We start from the raw sequence: 19,753 nt of genomic DNA on the forward strand, positions 1-19,753 counted from the left end.
TCAACTAGAAAAGGCACACACACACACACACACACACACACACATCCATGTCTTTTTGTAAACTAGTGTACTTCCCAGATTGTTAAAGACTGAGACAAAAGAAGGGAGAAATATATTTCATTTTATGGGGTGCTTTGTTAGGAAAAATGGAGGAGTGTAATCAGAATTAAGAGAAAAGGCCTAATACCCTATACAAGAAGCTGGACTTTGTAAGCATTTCAGAGTAATGCTCCCTTTTAAAAAAAATGTATGCATCTACAGAAATTCCCGTTGTACATTTAATTATTGTGTTCACTCTGACATAGTGGTCTCCTTAACATTTCATTATTTGAAAGCTAAAAAATATTATTCTCACAGAGCAGGATCGGGAGGGGTGCAGATATTTCATATATCTACAATTTAATTCCTCTTACGGATAACTAGTCACATGGGGGGGGGGAGCCGCAGAACGTGTGTTAATTGTTAGGTATGTGTTTGCTTCATGAAGCCAAGATGGTACAAAAAAGCGGAGATTTATATGAAGGTGTGTGTGTGTGTGTGTGTGTTTTAATTTGGAAAAAAAATCCCAGAATAATAGTGTAAATCACAATCTGAACCTGTGTTCCAGCCAAAGTTAAGCACCTTTCTTTCCTATATATTTCAATGAAAGTGTATGAAGCATTTCTCGCAGCCCATCCTCTAAAAATGAACAGGACTGAAACATGCTTAACTTTGACTGGATTGTGCCCTGACTGTTCATATGCTATTGTCACATATTCTATGCTTGACTCTGTGGCCAGTGAACCAGTTTCGCTGGACACCTAACCATTTCAATTTAAGTGGAGGGGAGTTTGTGGCCTTATGCTGTGGTGTGGCAGGAGGGAGAGAGAGAGAGAGAAGTAATTTCATGGCAAACTTCTCACATTCTGAAGAAGTGTGCATGCACACGAAAGCTCATACCAAGAACAAACTCAGTTGGTCTCTAAGGTGCTACTGGAAAGAATTTTCTATTTTGTTTCGACTTCTCACATTCTGTAAAGACAGTCTTCTTACGGTAAGAGAGATGGATGAGATGAAGACATTGACGGAGCCTAGGAATATTTTAATGTCCTCTGCCAAGTGTTAATTTATCCTTGGTATGTTTCGTATGCTAAATGCATCAGAACATAAATAAGTAGCACTGAGTAGCACATGATAGGAAATTATTAGCATAATTTATTATGAGAATTGCAATAATGACGGCTAATTAGAACAAATGTTTCCCCTTCAAAATTCACCAATATTGCACAGCCAGAACAAAGGCAACAATTCCTCTTCTCTCCTGCCAAAGGCAAAAAATAAAAAATAAACTGTCATTTCCTTGGAAATGCATTCATTTGGGGGCCCCCTCCCCATTGTTTCTTTGATTAAACTGCATTATTTGCAATCACGTATGATTAGCAATGTAACTTTTAAAATGAAAATGGGGTTTCTCCGAAGCCTTCGCACAGTACTGCCTTTTGACCTGAGTAGAGAGCAAACACATCCCCCTGCCCCACCCCCACCCCCACCCAAAAACCCGGTTAAAAACATTTATTTAAAAAATGTTTTTATACTGCCTGGTTATATATCTATATAAGAGAGGGGGAAGAAATGCAACAGACTTTTTTATAAAAAGAAAAAATGAAAAGTAACTCACAGTGTGGTTTATAATTCTCATAGCATCATCATCTGAAAAATAAAAACAAAAAGCGTACCAATTAAACTTAGCAGATTGCAATTCAAAGCAATCCAGATCTGCCTTGTAACTACTACCCATATTTGATAACGTTATGCAGTCCTTGCCCGGGTATCTTTGATTATTACCGAGTGCCTTTCAGACGAAGCCCAAGCGTGCTTGCAGTGGCCTGCCTGACAGAGAGGTGTTTTAGCAGGACTCCTGTAATTAATTGTGAGCAAGAGAGGAGGGGGGGTGGGTGGGCAGGGGTTGCCGCCTGGTATAACCTCTCCCACAAGACTGAACCCATGGTCAGGAGACGTTAGGCAACATTAACTGTCTGCCAGGCTCTGGAGGAAGCTGCGGGGCTGCGAGGTTTCTGTGCGGGGGGACCTGGGATGGGAGGCATCTGCTGTCTACCTTTCATCTTCGCCGAGATTTGGAGAGGGTTCAGGCCACAGAGGCTCCTTAATTCTCACTAATTCATTTGCTTTCCTGATTCACTTGGCTGGGGAGAACCGGCGAATGATAATGAACCTGTAAGGGGAGTGCTTAGTCCCTTGCCTTTGAATGTGCTCGGCATGGATTGAGGGCTTTCTGTGAATCTTGCGAGAGGAGAAAAAGAATCTTATTAGTGCTGATTGCTAGTCATGAAGTTGCCTCTCTCTCTTAAAAGAGAGAGAGAGAGAGAGAGGGACAGGCTCTTGTGTTTTTTAACCCTTGCAACCTGGACCGCGGAGAAGGAGCTGCATGCGTGTGCTCAGCGATGCGCGCCACTCTGAGCCCTTGCCGTTTTTCATGTGGTAATTTGAGATAATCAAAACAACATATTTTGTTTTATATACATTGCTGACGCCAGCGACAAACACTTCATGATTTCTCTTTCTCTCTCTCTTCCCCCTCCTCCTCCTCCTCTCCCTGTGCCACAATTATATTCTGCACATTTATAACTAGCCAGGCCTTTATCTGGACACCCCCAGCTAAACGCCCGCTTTGCATAAATGCATGCTCTCCCTCTTGAATAAAGGGTCTAATTTTCTTTTGGCCTCTTCTGTTAACTGTTTAAGCAGAACACATGCAAGAGCAGCAATCGTGGCGTGTAGGCTCGCATAGCTGTTTCTCTGATCTGAGGCTGCCGCAGCCGTAGTATTTGGACCCCTGACAAAAATGCCAATAGACAAACAGAGGGACAAGGGGGACTGTCATAGATAAAGCCATGAAACGGCATTTATTTGTATCTGCCTGTCAAAGGAATTTTGGCTCCCAGATGGGTCTCCTCTGTGCGCTGACAAACTGACATGTTCTTTTAAAAGGGAAAAAAGAGCTGGGGGGACGACGGACCAAGGGTGTTCTCGTTTTATTTCACCTGTTAGCTGTTTTTGTTCGCCTCGCCCATGTAAGACATCAGAAGGAGAGATGTCCTTGCCTGCTTGTGCCCAGGGAGATTATGATCACACCCACGCCATACATTTAAAGCAGGCAGCTTCCCCTAAAGGATCCTGGGAAATGCAGTTTACCCCTCACAGAGCTACAGTTCCCAGCACCCTTCACAAACTATGGTTCTTTGGATCCTTTGGAGGAAGCCGTGTGCTTTAAATATGGTTTGGACGTGACAGAAGCGAATCGGAATCAAATGACTAGATATAGCTGGGAAACTTTGCACCCATGGCTATATTTCAAGATGCACAACACACATTTGTATTAATGAGGATCTCAGATTAACTTCCAGTTTAGAGTACACTTAAGGGCTGCTTCACACATTACAAAACAGCAAGATGGAGTTTGTTACCAAGTGCCATCTGCGTGGCAGGAGCTGCCCTGCCCTCCTGGCCTGGAGGTTGCCACCAGCTCTGCTCCTGGATCTGATCTGAGGAGCCAAGAGCTTCAAGGGAATGCTGGAATCACTGTAATTTATAAGCTGTAACTTCAGGAGCTTGAACATGTTTTTCCCCTCCTCCCTCCCGTTCCTCTTTCCTCGTGTGCCGTGTCCTATTAGATTGTGAGCCTGACTTCTTGGTATTGATTTTTCCCCCCCCCCAGCCTTTTTGGCTAAAAGGTGGGGTAGAAATGCTGCATGCAAATTAATTAATTAATTAATGTGCACTCAAAAGGGAGCCCTGGACCCAATCGTCACTCTCTGTAGTGACTGAAATTATGTGGCAGGTGTCTTTGTAAGCCTCTGTGTCTATTGTGATCACACTTTTTTAAGGTGTATATTTGGAAGAGAGCATATTCATGTTGAGTTGTTGGGTGTGTCAGCAGTTTAGACACGCCCTCTCCCTACTGATCAGAAACGGGCAAGAGCTTCAGTGGATATAGCTGTGGAAGAGCATTTTCAGGGGCCTAGGCAAGGCTCCTAAGAGAGACGTCACTGGGCCATCACTGCCAGCATTTCAATGAGCAGTGAAGATAATCTTATTTAGGCAGGTTTTAACAGGATGGTGTTTTAATGGCGAGACGGGTGTTCATGCTGCATTTTAGATCTGCTGTTTTGTTCTGTATTACTTAAGATGAGCACGTCCTTCCAGACAGGGACTTAATTTGCAAATGGGTTATTGAGATATGACAAATGAGTCATTGGCAACAGGTTGGTTAGAAGAAAATGGTGTTCAGACTCCAACAGTGGTATGTGGACATTGCAAAAAAAAACTTGCATGCATGAGGATCCCCAATCCCGAAATAATATCCTGCCTGAAAGCATCCATTGTTTTAGATGGAGATTTAGTTCTATTGTACGCTGCCTTGAATACAGCAGGACAGAAGAAAACAATAAAAGAAACAATAATTGTGATGTTTAAGGATGGGTGAATCTGTCAGTTTTTAGTTTCTCTCAATTTTCCATACTTTGGTTCAGAATTCCATGTTGCTTTGTTAAAAAATGAAAGAAAGAAAGAAAGAAAGAAAGAAAGAAAGAAAGGTCCCGATGAAAAGAATCATTTTACTGATTTACACATTTTTGCGTGCAATTCTAGCTAATATATACATATACAATATATACATTTTTGCAAAGCAATTACCCCTAACATGCATTTTGCATGCTTTTCTCCACTAGTATGTGTTATTTCTATGTGCATTTCGCCCTAGTAGATACATTTTTGTAGACATTGCCGGGCTGGAGAACTGCACTACAAAATTTGAAGACTTGTGCATTTCAAAGGATGGCTGTGTTTCAGTTTGGTTTCATTTGCAAAATGGAAATTAGGTAAGTTTTCCTTTAAATATGACCCAAATCAAATTTCTTCCCCAGCCTTCATGACGCCAATGAGGAAGATGTTCCGTGCTCCTTCCATATTCGTTCCCCCTTTTTCACATTCTTGCTCCTTTTGCTGTTCCTCCTCCACCACTCTACATGTCTTCAATGAACATTTGAAGAGGGTCCCGGCATGTAGATGAGGCTCCTGTGCTTGCCCCTCCCCAAATATGCATTCATATTGAACACTTGGAGGAACAGTAGCATAACAGACCGAAGCAAATGCTGTTTTTTCAGTGTGAAATTCAAAAGCTGCAGACTTCTCCCCCGCTGTATCTTCATGCTGCTCCTGTTGAATTTCTGCCTGATATGTTATTAAAGTCATAGGGTTTCTTCTATAAGGAAAAATAAAATAAAAAATAAAGGGGGGGGGCTAAACTGCTACTCCTTTGGTTCTTGATTTCACAATGTGCCCAGTTTATGTTAAAAGGCCAGTAGCTTCACATGGGATTTTTCAGTCGAAAGAGTTCCTCTGTGAAATTAACAGCAGGAAACAGAGCACCAATCTGAGATAAAAGCAATATCGTGTTTTATTTTACTTTTGTCATTTTTTTTTAAGGGTGAACCACAGACTTGTGTGCCCAGTATGAATGGTTATTAAGCTCAGGAAATGAAAGGGAATGGAAATGTCTTATTCTAGCACTCTGGAATTATCGGCAGCCAGATCTGAGATCTCATTGCTTTGCAAATTCCAGAAAGGTTGGGGCTGCTGTTCGCCTGTTACAGGAAAATGCTTTAGTGGGCAAATTGGGCTCTAGTTCTTGAAAGCTTCTGCCACTTTTAGGGAATTATTTCAAAGCAGAAATGCCCAGCAATGAAAAACTTGTTAAGCTTCTACATAAAATGGAACTGTATATTTCAGTCAAGTGTTAAAATAAGGTAAACACCAATTAATTAATTGATATAGTCAAATAATGTTCCCACAAGTGAAGTTCAGAGCTTTGTTATGAGATTGCAGAACCTGCCACCTGGAAAAACTATATCCAATTCATTTCTTGCCCATTTCTGATCAATATAGAGAGGATATGTCTAAACTGCTGGCATTCCCAACTTAATATGTCTTTTCTTTTCACCCCACAAACAATCTGCACATGGTAACCTACCCTTCTTGGAGGGCCCTTCTCTCTCTAATATGAAAAAAGAAAAAAAATATCTCTGCTATGGTTCTAGCAAAAAGAAAAAAGAAAACCTCCCTTCTGCCAAAAAACAAAAAGCCTCACAGACTTGAAAGTCAGGTCACTTCCTGAGTGGCACTTAATATTGTAAACTGGTTGTTCAGATATCAAAAACGGGTTGTTGGCAACTGTTTTTCAACTCATCAAATTTTCCCCAGAAAGGGTAAATCTAGATTAAATGGTGGGGGATATGGGTTGGCATTTTGATGACAGTGATATGGTGCAGATGCAGTAGATAAAATAAATTTTGAAAGTTGTTACATGAGGGGGACAGATCCCATAATAAGCAACCACGTGGAAGCACCATAAATCTGTGGCAGCCAACCTTCATTCTGACTAGCCCACCTACCTACTGAGGATTCGAAAGACAATCAGCTGTTTTCCATTTACAAAAGCTTCCCTGCTTGTTTGCTGTAGTTCTTTCATAAGCAACGTTCACACGACATCATTGGCGTCAAAATGTCAGCCCTTGCTCCCTGCCCATCTTTAATCCAGATTCACCCTTTTCAGAGAAAACCAAATAAGATAAAAACAAACAGACACCAAACCTCTTTTGCCAGCGACCCGTTTGCGACTCCTCTGCAAATTACACTCCCCTCCAGAAACACCCTGTCCCCCTCCTCTCTTCTGCAGATCTCAGTGTGGCATGCACAGAGTTTGCAGGCAATCTCCCATACAAACAATTGCCCCCAGACTTGCTTAGTAAGGCTGCTGCATCGCCTGCCTCCAGACCGTACCCTGAGTTAGGTACCCACATAACGGGTTACTGTATTTTAAAGCAAGCTCGAAATATTTACATGCATTGCCAGCTTAATTATTGTACCATTCGGAAGAGGAGGGGGGGAAACAAACCACCAGCCCTGCCTTTACGATTGTGGTGAGACTCTTATTATTAGGCTGTGCTCCGCCATCAGTTTCCCTCTGAATTGCACATCGCATGTTGATACTAACTGGGGTGACCAGTTTCAGCCTTCTTTTCATTATAGGCCTCATTCCTCCTCCTCCTCCAGTGCCCCGTTCCTGGGATTTTCCAGCCTATCCATCATTATCTAACTGCCAGCTGTTTTTCAGAGGTTCAGGTTCTTTAAGCTCATTATTTCTTCTGTCTAGTGGATGTACATGCAGCAAGTCAGCAGGATATGTATGTGCAGATGAGGGGGTGGGCTGTGTCGAGGGGGGTGGGGGCTCAGCATTCCCAGCCTCCCTGTGCTACAAGTTCTGCTCCCAACACAAAACCCCATATAAACAGCGGCAACCATGTGGGATGCTAAAAATAGCACATATAACTATAGTTAAAATTATAAGTAAATTAAGATTATTTCCCTCCCTCCCCCTTCCTTTTTTTTAAGTAGATGAGCTATTAGGAGCAAGACCAAATTGAGCTTCTAGTGTGTTTAAATGTGTTTCTTTTGTTGCAGATTAAAGGCCAAGAGACAAAAGGCTCTGTTGCGATAAGGGATTTCTCTTCTCTCCCCATTTACCTTTTACATATGTAGTTTAATCAACTGTGAGATGGGCTGGCAGAGAATCTCCTGGATGGTTCAAGGGATTGATCATGCAATTGCATGGTCTTTCATGTCTCGGCCATTGATTGAACTCCGGCACGTAGGAAACAAGTACCCTAGTTGTGAAAAATGGTGTGAGGTGGGGACTTAGAGAATAGTCTGTCTAGGGGGAACATTTCATCTTCATCATCCGTCGTTGGTTTATGTCCCAATATATACAGTAGGAAATGCCCGTTCCAATCCTCTCACCTGAGCCTCAAAACTATGGCCTAGTGAAAAGGGAGGCAGCATTAGAGATTTTAAGAGGGAACAGGCACAGAGACGTCAGCAGAGAGGGAACCAATTCTCAGCAAGGTTTAAAGGCCTGCTTGTGGCTATACTCAAGAATAAATTGCAAAAAGCAAGTGCGTTTTCAAAACCGTAGCTATTTCTTTCTTCCTTCCTAATATCCATGTGCCAAGGTTATCAATACAAGTAAAACAGGCAAGCTTTTGGAGACTTGACGGATTGTTAAATCATTGTTTCCTGAATGCCCAAACTGGGAGAACATGTTTAAAATACTGTGCATTTTGATTTGCGAAGCAAGGGTTTGACACTACAGGTTCTGATGAAGGGCAGAAGGCAATGTTGGCCAACAGCAAAGCCCAAATTAGGTGGCCGGGGGCAGGGGGAGCTAATATTTTTAGAACGATACAGGGAGTCATGGCTGAGCTAAAATTGGAGGGCTTGTGAGTTTCGTAAAGGACCTCCCGTTATTTCTGCCCAGGCAGTGTGTACAGAGCCTGGGCAGTGTGTACAGAGGTCTTGGGGAGCCCAGATGACAAGACTCCCTCTTGGCCTCACTGAAGTGGTCCAAAGGAAAGCTTCTAGGAGCCACAGGTAAGAGCTGAGTAGAAGATGGGGACCAAAGGTGGACAAACTACCCCAGAAGGAGCATGATGTGCCCCCCGCCAGAGGTACTACCCCCAGTGGTCAGGTGGTACACAGTGCGGAAAATTTCTTGTCACCCCCCTCCCCCACACACTGAAATTTATTTATTTTTGCCTGCAAAAATGGTTTGACTTTATTTCATATTTTGGGAGGGAACCAAAGTTGTTGAGCTTTTTTGGGGGGGGACCTTCTGTGTTTTCAGCCCTTACATGTTCTCAGGCAGAGCACAGGCCTTCATAGATCTGATATATTTCAGCCCATTTTACAGCTAAGGATCATAGAGGATGGGAAGGTTTTAAAGTAGTGGAACCATGGCAGGGATTTTATCTGGGGTGCCAGAAGTTGATGCTTGCATGTTGTGACTAAAGCACATTCACAGGATTGGGCTTGCTTTTGCAACTATCGCCACCGACACAAAACACAACAAGACACCCACACAACTCCCAGTACACAAGTCCCTTTGTCATAGGAGCAAACCGCAGGGCCCCCTGTGCCTGCATCGCCTTTTCCCAATGACAGGCCATTACTGAGGATAAAGACGGAGGGAGTTTTGCAAACTTGCTCCTGCCGTGCCTGTAATAAAGCACCGTCCTGTCATCTTGAGCAGGTCCGCCATCCCATTGGCGTAAATGTAATTGAAACGATGGCAGCATTCTTCGACATCAGCCTTAATAAGATAACAACCCCTGCTCTTAATAAATGTGAACAAATGCTCTTTGGTTATTAAAGGCACAGACATGATTGAACTCATGACAACTATTTAAGCTCAATGATTAGGGAAGGTGAAGAAGAGACAAAAGTTTGCATCCTCTAAGTGAGCAGCCCAGGAGCTCTGCAGGGCATTAGGGCATTAAATCGTTCCCTGTGGAAATTGAGAAGTAACATCTCCCCCCGGGGTTAAATGCTGCAAGACTTGGCCAGAAACATTTATGAATGATTTCCACTTATCTCTGATGCATCAAGTATAAAGATAGTGCTATGCGGTAGATGGGTCAGTCGCCCATTCTCATGTGTTAGCACATCTCTTCTCCTCTTCTATCCTGCAGCAAGAGGCTAAAGGCCAGTTACTTCATTTGAAGGTAATGCTTAAAAAGATGCATCAGACGCCTTTTAACATATGCTCTGATCTTCAACTCACACTCATTATTGGGGAGTTGAAAGAAAAGAACCAAGTCTTTGGGGAGAAAGATGAGCATTTAGGTTGCATTTCAACCAACAGAAAATAGCACCGGAGACGGCAATAAAAAGAAGAAGAGGAGAGACATGTATTAGAGTAATCATTAGTCATAAATGGAAGTATTTAGGGACTTAAAATAAAACGATTCCATTTACATGCGTATGATGGAATGCTCTCTCGGATCTAATGTACTGCTAAGCTAATTTTTCACCACACAGAGTTGCTGCTACAGCGAAAATTAAGTAAAAAGGGGATCAAATCTAGGCAACTTCCACCCCAAGTCCAGCATGTTTAATTGCCCTGATTTCAGTGCAAAGTAATTAAGCTAGTGCTGTGCAGCCCAATTGTATGCATGTGGTTCTGAGTCAATGGGATTTTCCCACCCAAGTGTGCAAGGGACTGCAGCCTGGGGGCCAATCTACATTCAACAAAGGAGATCCATGATCAGCCCTCACAGTGGGTTTTTTTGGGGGGGGCTAAAAGTAACTACAGAGGTCCATGCTTGGATCAAAGCGACAAAAGATCCAGAGGGTGGCTTTTAGAGTGGCCACTGGCATGATCCCCACCTAAGCCCAGCCCAAAGGACAAAACGCATCACCAAAAAAAGAGGTCAAAACAGATCTGCATGGAGTGGATAAATCTGTCCATTTTGGTCCTATGCATTTTAATCTTTCCAATTTTAAATATCTGCAGCAATTCTGAGGTTGTTCTTGTGTGTGTGTGTTTTAATTTTTTAAAAAAAACAACCCTCGTGAAAATTTGTAAGCATTTTAGTGCCAGTTTCTCCTATAACAGACACACAGGTGTGCACTTTTTACTAATCTACACATTTTTGCAAGCAATTTTCCATAATGGAATGCATTTTTTTTGCATGAATAAAAGGGAGCATAGGTGTTCCATGGATCATGCTCTGTGAGAGTTGACAACCACCTCATTAAAGAAGAAGAAACTAGCCCAGCCTTGATGGTTTTAACACTAATGTTTGCATCTCAAGCATCCATCTAAATGGGGTTGCTTTCAAAAAGATACATGGGAAAAGAGATAGGAACATAGGAAGCTGTGTAGTACTGAGTCAGACCATTGGTCTATCTTGCTCCATATTGTCTACACTCACTGGCAGAGGCTCTTCAGGCTCTTAGACAGGAGTTTCCTGGAGACGCCACTTGGGACCCTCTACCACTGAGGTGGCACGGGTGGTGCTGTGGTCTAAACCACTGAGCCTCTTGGGCTTCCCAATCAGAAGGTTGGTGGTTCAAATCCCCGCAACAGAGTGAGTTCCCGTTGCTCTGTCCCAGCTCCTGCCAACCTAGCAGTTCGAAAGCATGCCAGTGCAAGTAGATAAATAGGTACCACTGCGACGGGAAGGTAAATGGCGTTTCCGTGCGCTCTGGTTTTCATCACGGTGTTCCGTGTGCCAGAATCAGTTTAGTCATGCTGGCCACATGACCCAGAAAGTTGTCTGTGGACAAATGTCAGCTCCCTCAGCCTGAAAGTGAGATGAGCACCGCAACCCCATAGTCGCCTTTGACTGGACTTGACCATCCAGGGGTCCTTTACCTTACCTTTTTACCTACCACTGAGGTATGTCCCTTCCCACAATGTGAGGTAGGGGCAGGAGTGGAGGAAAGAGCTGGGGTCCCTCTGCCTAAAAACAACAACACAGAATGTATCTGGATCGCCCCGATCAGGCTGTGCTGGAAGCTCAGGAGAGATGTTTGCACAAAATCCTGCAGATCCCCGAGCGAGGCAATCCCCTCTCCCAGGCCCATGGAAGTGCTGGTTACATTATTTTCCATTCCTGTCAGATTCACAGTGAGGGCTGTCTGTGGCAGAAAATACTTAAGAGGAAAGAGCCTACACGGTGTAGGATGTTTGATGAGTTGCTCAGCAGCAGACTGAACCTCACGGCCAGAGCCTGCTGGTGTGCACACAGCCCGCCATACAGAGAGACAGATGGAGGTGATGAGCTGGGGATGGCATCCAAGGCTGAGCTATTGTGCAGAAGGCACCTTGTTGATAACAGTTTTGCTTCAAGCGACTCCTTGTCAGCAGCCCAAGCTTAGGGATCACGAAGATGTAGCCTTCTGAAAAATTGCTGTAACTGTTAGTTTAACTTGACAAGTTTTAATAAAAGGAGCCAGAGTTGAAAAGTTTAGGGGAGGAATTCGACAGCACCCTCCCCGGAAGCCTGGGGTTCCCATCAGTTATAGAAATGTCACAGAAGCCCAGACCCTTTGAGTGCTTTTAACCAGCGCACAAGTTATTTCTTATGCAAACATGCACACCTCAATGTTTAGGATTTGCTGGGAGCTTCCAGTTTCAAGCATGCATGTTTGAGAATAGACTATACTGAAAGTTGGCATAGCGTCTGAGAACAAAGTTTCTAACCTCCCAAGGCTGAAGACATAACATTTGTTCCGGACCCACTGGATAGTTGCTGTTATCCATATTGCAAATGTGCAATGAGAGCTATGTATTTATATTGCCTCCTACGAACAAAGAAGCTTGCCTGAGCAGGAGCAGGAATCTTCTGCCTTTTCACACTCAGGACCCACCATTTACTTAAATTTGCATTTGGGGACCCATTTCTCTCCCTTTTTAAAAATCATGTGTTTGCATGGTGACCATGCCCCTCATGATCTGGTAGTAGGGATGGGAGAGAATTTTGACTTAGTTTGCATCTAAAGACAAACCTGCCTAATTTGCAGAACATTTGCAAGCCAAAACACAGCTGTCATTCAAAATCCACACACAGTTCACACTCCAGTCAAGGGGTGTGTACTAAAATACATATATTAGGGTAAAGTGCACACAATGATACATATGCGAGTGAAAATAACACAAAAAACTGCATGATATTAGGGAGAATATCTTTGCAAAAATGTTTACGCTCGGTGAAGTTGCATACAAATATGTGTACATTGGGAAACACTTGTGCTAATATGCTGGTGAATTTTCATCCTATTTTTATATTTAAAAAATGCATGTGGAGAAATGTGGAGAACCAAACTTAAGACTGGGAGAAATGAGAGACTGAGAGAAACCAAAATAGATTTGCCCATTCCTATCTGGTAGTGGGTCATGACGCACCAGCTAAAGACCATTGAGTTGAAGGTTGGTCTGTGCTTTGGAGCATTCGCACGCACACACCTCTGGAATTATGGAGAGATGTTCTATATAACATGAATTGCTTGGTGGTTAGAAATGTAAGTCAGGCCCACCCTAACAGTGTGGGTGTAGGTGGTGCCTTGCATTCAAAGTCCACTACACTGGCCGCTATTGTCAGGAGATACCCACCACTCCTGCCAAGAATTGTTCTTATATGCATATATGTATTTTCTTCTTCCACCGTAAACCCAGTATAAGCCAGTATGCAGTAATGGGAAATCATCTTATATGAAAGAGAAAACGTAAGGGTGGTGGAGGCAGATAAAAATGAAAAATGCCCCACACAGTACTAAGAATCCACAAAAGACACAGTTCCAAATAACACCTTCTCGTGATGAAACAATTTTTAAAAAGTCAATACAATGGCAAGCAGTGTGTGTTTGTGAGAGTTTGTAACACTTAAAAGTTCTCTCTCTCATGATTTTTATTGCCCTGGACAGATGGCCTTGTCTATTGATGGGACGTAATATTGTTTGGTGGCTTAGGATTTGTTTTTATTGTAAGATTACTGGCTTGTAGGATTTGTACAGGGTTTTGCTGTACTTAAGCTTTAATAGACTGGGATTTGGTTTATGGATAGATCATTTTATTAGTTATTAGTTGACAGGGCTAAAATGGCACTTGCAGGGTTTTTTTTCTTTTTTAGCCATAGCATCCTGAGGATAGATAGAGCGCCGTCATGGCAAGGTAGCCAGCAGGGATCCATTTATCAAAATGGTCCAGCAAAACACTATTTATTTATTACTGGTATTTTACCCCCATTTCCTAGTCAATCACGGCCCCCAAAGCAACTGACAAAATCCATTAAAAAGAGCTTATGGTAAAAATAAAGTAATACAAAACAAAAAATTAACTCAAGCAGATAGAACAACTTTGGAACAATACAGAAAAACACTAGCACCACTCAACCATGTAAACCGCAAAGGCATTGCTAAAAACAAAGGTGTTATTGAGCACTTCCTGCCAGTAGCTGTGTGTGCTAGCCAAAGGTGATCTGTCCACTTAGGCTGCAGTCCTATACACACTTACCTGGAAGCAAGACCCATTGACAAAAGCACCGCCCGCACCTTGGGATCCCTTGTGCCAAATTTGGTGACGATATTGTGAGAGGTGTCCAAATGCCCAGAAAACAAATGGACAAGATATTTTGCAAATTAGATAGTAGATGTAGGGGTACAGGACTAATTAATTAATTTGGTTTGCATTTTAATGTGAACCTTACAGATTCTCACTTCCTGAACTTTGCAAAGCACAGCTAGAATTTGAAATTCATACTTCACTGAATTTTGCGATACAGTTCTCGAACAAAAAGAAACAGCATTCAGAAATGTGTTTATCAGAGGAAAGCATGCAAAAAAGATAAATGAATTTTGGGGAAAGAACGTACAAAAAGGCATAGGCCTTATGTTGGGGGAAATTGCTTATATTGAACTAAATTGAATAGAAAAATGTGTGTCGGAATACGTTTCACGGATCCGCCATGGATTCATAATTTATTGGTTATTTTATGGGTTTTTTAAGGTCTACTTTTGGTATAATTGCGCGCAAAAGTGAAAGTGAAAGCATGAATGAATAGTGTGATTCACTTACAAGATTAATCCGCCTTTATTTTGTAGATCCGGTCATGTTCAAAGTTGTTAATGAGCGTTAAACTTGCTTCCCGCCTTTTTGGAGGGCAGCAACAGTGATTTTATTGGTTAAAGTACTTATGATGATGTCACGTTTGTTCCCTAATAAAAGGCAGAGGCACCCCGCTTAGGTAGGGAGAGTAGCACGAGATCGCACGTTCTTCTTATGTTCTTTTTAGTTGGGTTTTAGTTGAAGTCAAGTTTAGTTTAAGGGGCTAGGAGCGGGCTGGACGGGTTGGATGGTTTTTCTTTAGTTAGAGTTAGATCGCGGAAGATCATTCGGTTTAGCCTTAGTTAGGTTTTCTTTAGGTTAGCCTAGGGTTAGGCCCGCGGAAGATATTTCGGTTTTAGTTTATTTAGTTAGCCTCGCGGAAGATTGGGCGCGCAGGGTCTTTAAGTTTAGGAGAACTTAGCTTAGGGGACGAGCCTACGCGGGTTCTGCCGAAGCCACTAAAGATACTACCGGTGTCTGTCTTCCTTTGGGGTTAACGGGGGAGTAAAGTAAAATTTTAATTTTCTGTAAATCGGTCCGCCTATTCAGAGTCAGGGTACAAATTTTATTTCACGAGGCAACGTTTCTTTAAAGAAGGCAACTAGGAACTCACACACCATCAGAGTCTTCAATTGGCTTACTCATCATCCTTCAGACTGTGAGGCTTGGCCGGCGACCGTGCTCAAAAGCACGCGGAACGCTGGCCACTTTCCCCGCAACTGGTACCTCGTGCATAACCAATCCAAGGCCGTGCACGAGGAGCTCCAGCAACCATACCCCGACAAGTGGTGCCCCGTGTGAGGCTAAGCGTAGTCAAAAATCGCTTCCACGAAGACTCCGGTTAAAGGCAACATATCGGAAGTGGCTCGGAAACAGACATTGAGAGGTGAGGTATAACGGCCCGGTTTATCTAGGATTTCGCTGCAGTAGCGCGAATCCACCGCCTGCCCAAAGTAGTGTAAATAGAAGTCGCGCGCGTGTATTTTTGCCCCAAGGGGTCCCCGGGTAGAGCGGCAAGGAGTTTAGTGTAAGCCTACGGGCAGAGTAAGGTCTTCCCTAAAGCCTACGGGTGGGAAGGGTCTGGCAAAAGCCTACGGGTGCCAGGGTTTTCGGTCAAAGCCTACGGGTAGGGCCGGTGTCTCCCGAAAAAGCCTACGGGTGGGAGGGAAAGGTTTTCTGGCTAAAGCCTACGGGTGCCAGGGTTTTCGGTCAAAGCCTACGGGTAGGGCCGGTGTCTCCCGAAAAAGCCTACGGGTGGGAGGGAAAGGTTTTCTGGCTAAAGCCTACGGGTGCCAGGTTTTTCGGTCAAAGCCTACGGGTAGGGCCGGTAGCCCCTAGTAGAAGCCCACGGGTGGGGGCGGAGGTTTTCTGGCTAAAGCCTACGGGTGCCAGGTTTTTCGGTTAAAGCCTACGGGTAGAACCGGTGTCCCCTAGTAGAAGCCTACGGGTGGGGGAGGAAAAGTTTTGGAAAAGTGTTTAAAAAATGGGCTCCTCACTCTCAACTGCTCAAGTAAAATTTTGTGAAGACTTATTGTACCTTTTGAAAAGAAATGGTCACCCTGTCTCTGAATCAGAAGTAGAGCTTTTAGTTAAAACCATTGGGGAAATTTGTCCCTGGGTCCCTAAGGAGGGAACGAAAGATTTAGCCTCATGGGAAAGGATCGGGTTAGAATTTATGGCCAACCCGAAAATCGGAATTCCTGTACAATTAGTATGGAGCAAAGTAAGAAACTGCTTTCAACAAATCGCTCCAAGAAATGTTTTGCTTAATGGAACAGTGAATTTAGGAAATACTGCTTTTAATAGTGCCCCTGTGCTGCCGCTTGCGGTTGTGCCATTTTCGGCCCCCTCGCAGCAGCCAGTTCAGGCCCCGTTGTCGTACACGCACTCGCCCTTGTCCAATTTGTCATTGCCAGATTCATTGCCGCCTGTGCCGGTGCAGCAGACGCCGTCGGCCTTTCAAGCCCCGCCGCGAACTGCCCCACCGCCAGTCGCTCAGCAGTCATCGCAGGCCTTTTACCAGCCAGCGATTTCAAGTCAGCAGCAGCCGCGGACCTCGCTCCAAGCAACGGTCCCGCTTCCTCCATCGCAAGCCGCGCTTTTGCCAGCGATCCAGCAGCAGCAGCAGCAAGCAGCCTTTTTGCCAGCAAACCCTGCTGCCCTGCAGGCCGCGCTCAAGCCAGCAGCTCCAGTTTTGCAGCAAGCTGATTTCCAATCAACAGCAATCCAAGCTTCAATGCAAGCAGCACAACAGCAATTTACCAACCCTTCAGCACCTCCAATGCCAATGCAGATTCCAAGACAAGAGCAAAGCCAAACAATGATGATCCAGATGCCAGGACTTGCAGTACAGAGCCAACAACCTTATGCTCCAACTTCAAGTCAGCCATCTTGTCTTCATCCAACTTCAAGTCAGCCATCTTGTCTTCATAGTCAGCCATCTTCAAGGCATCCAGATGTCAAAGACTCTTTAGCGCCATCTAGTGGCCCATCATTTGGAAAGCATCAAGAAGATTTAAACTCACTGATGCCACCTACAGATCCAACAGCAATGCAACCCATCTGCAGAACTCAAGCTTTAGAAGCAGCTTTGGGACAAATAGATTTTAGTGCTGATCCAATGCACATCTTTCCAGTGATTCGTGCCAATGGAGGACAACCTGCAAGATATCAAGCCATTCCTTTTGAAACACTACGTGAACTGCGAAAAGCCATACGCGAAAATGGACTTCAAGCTCCTTATACTAGAAGTTTACTTGAAGGACTGTCCACTAGTAGACTTCTGCCATCTGATTGGAAGTTGATTCTTCGCACCTTCCTGTCGCCTACAGATGCTCTTCTGTGCCTGCAAGAGTGGAAAGAAGTAGCAGCCAGACGTGCAACGCCACTTGCCACAGAAGATATGCTCACAGGATCAGGACATTACTCCAATCTCAATCAACAGCTAGCCATACCTGATGCTGCACTTGTCACCATAGCAGACATTGTAGTCAAAGCTTGGCGCAGACTACCCAATCGCACAGATGCTAGCTCAGTATCAGGATTCGCTGCAGTTAGGCAAGGTCCAAAAGAACCTTATGGGGACTTCGTGGATCGCCTGATTGTTGCAGTGGAACGCCAGATAGAAGATCGTCATGCCAGAAACATGCTGACGAAACAACTTGCCTTTGAGAATGCCAATGATGACTGCAAGAATGCCCTAACAGCAGTTGCAGCTCGTCCAGATGCCACATTGACTGAGATGCTACGCGTCTGCCAGAATGTCGGTACCCACTCCTACAAAGCACAGCTCTTGGCAGCTGCGGTACAGATGCCACGTCAAGACAGCTCTACGCCAGTCAAGAAGTGCTATGGGTGTGGAGGCGATGGACATTTCCGGTCGCAGTGCACAACAACGCCAAGGCCTTCTGCCAAGCCGCCAGAGAGATGTCCCATCTGTCAGAAAGGATTTCATTGGGCAAATGATTGTCGCTTGAATCCACAAAACACATCACCTACCTCATCTCCAGTTCAGGGAAACGGTTCTGCGGGCCGCGCCCCGGCCCCGGTAAAACAATAGGGTGCAAGTTCAAGAACATCATGAAGGTCAACCATCCCAGAAAGGTGAACAATGCTACTCCTTATCCAGGTCATCAGGAAAAAAGAATGATCCAGAGAGATATCTACTCTTCAGATGTCCAGAGAAAAGATGTGACCTCATCAAGCATTCAGGTTCCAGAGGTTTCATCATCTGCCTTACCTATTCAAAGGGTTCCAGTAGAGAACACAGCATTCAGTTCACCTTCTGCTGACTGCCCTTCAGTTCCAGCTGATGTCAACCTTGCTTCACAGCAAGCAATCACAGTCAAGTCTCTGATCGCAGAATTGCCCTCTACATTGAGAAAACATCCTACTGAGGTCAACCTCGCAGCACCTGAGCTTTACTCACCATTGAGTCAAGGTCAATCTGTCATCGAAGGACATTTGCCCTTGGTGAAACAGCAGTGTTCAAGTTGCAGCCCAGCTGATGATCACTTTCCATGTGGCCAAAGAATACAAGTGAGTGAGCCAGCTCCCTCTTGTGGAAGCTTAAACATCACTCCAGTTAACAATGTCCACACCTTTGTGTCACCTCCAGCTTTTAAGCTCAGCCCGCCACAATCACTGCCTCGCGTCAAAGAGGAAGTTCCATCCTGCCAGTTTGATGCACAACTGCCTGAATGTCAACAGGTTCAACAGCATCAGCAACTCTTACCAACGGAAGAACCTCAAGTTTGCCAACTCAACGCCAAGCAGCTTCAGAGTTGCCAACTTCAGCAGTGCAAAAAACCCGAAGCCAAAAAGATGTCTTCAGACACTGCCAATGAAGAACAAGAAGAATCTTCTGTCCCAGGTATACCACTCTTCTTAACAGAGGACTGTTATTTTTCAAATCCATGGTTTGCTCAGCAATTGCCAACATCCATTCGTGGTCCATTCCCAGACACCTCAATTTGCCTTATTCTGCCTAGGATGGATCGCCTCCCTGCCACAGTCACACTGACTGCAGGCCTAGTTCGAATCACAGATTCATCGCAGTTGCTGATTCCAGGATTTTCAACTGTTCCTTGTGTCCTAACAAAAGGTTTGGAAATTGCCAGACTCTATTTGCTTACTTCTACACCTACAGCTCCTGTAGACTCTTTGCCTCCTCAGGCAGCAATGGCGCTAATCAAGATTACAGAAGAACGCCCTCATCTCGTCTTAGAAATGGGTGGACGAAAGATCAAGGGTCTTCTTGATACAGGCGCAGATGTCACAGTGATCGCCAGAAAGGATTGGCCTGACCAGTGGGCAACGACTGTCACCCAGGAAGTCTTTGGAGTCGGAGGTTTCGAACCCGCCCACCAGAGCGTGCATCCGATTACCTTCCAGTCAGACTCAGGCTCCATGGTGCAGCTCCGTCCACTTGTCATGGATGTGCCTATCACCCTCTGGGGTAGAGACTTATTGTCTAAGGCAAGAACTGTTGTCCATACACATTTTTGATGTGGGCCTTTGCATCAGCGCCAGTACATGCTCTTCCACTCACCTGGAAGGAAGGACCCCCTGTATGGGTCGACCAATGGGCGCTGACGTCAGAAAAGCTCGCTGCAGCAGAGGCCCTAATCAAAGAGCTACTACACCAGGATCGTGTGCAACCCTCTAATAGCCCTTGGAACACTCCAATCTTCGTCATCAAGAAGAAAAGTGGAAAATGGCGTTTGCTTCAAGACCTGAGAAAAATCAACGAAA

Source organism: Lacerta agilis, chromosome 1 (assembly GCF_009819535.1).
Source record: "Lacerta agilis isolate rLacAgi1 chromosome 1, rLacAgi1.pri, whole genome shotgun sequence".
Taxonomy (NCBI): domain Eukaryota; kingdom Metazoa; phylum Chordata; class Lepidosauria; order Squamata; family Lacertidae; genus Lacerta; species Lacerta agilis.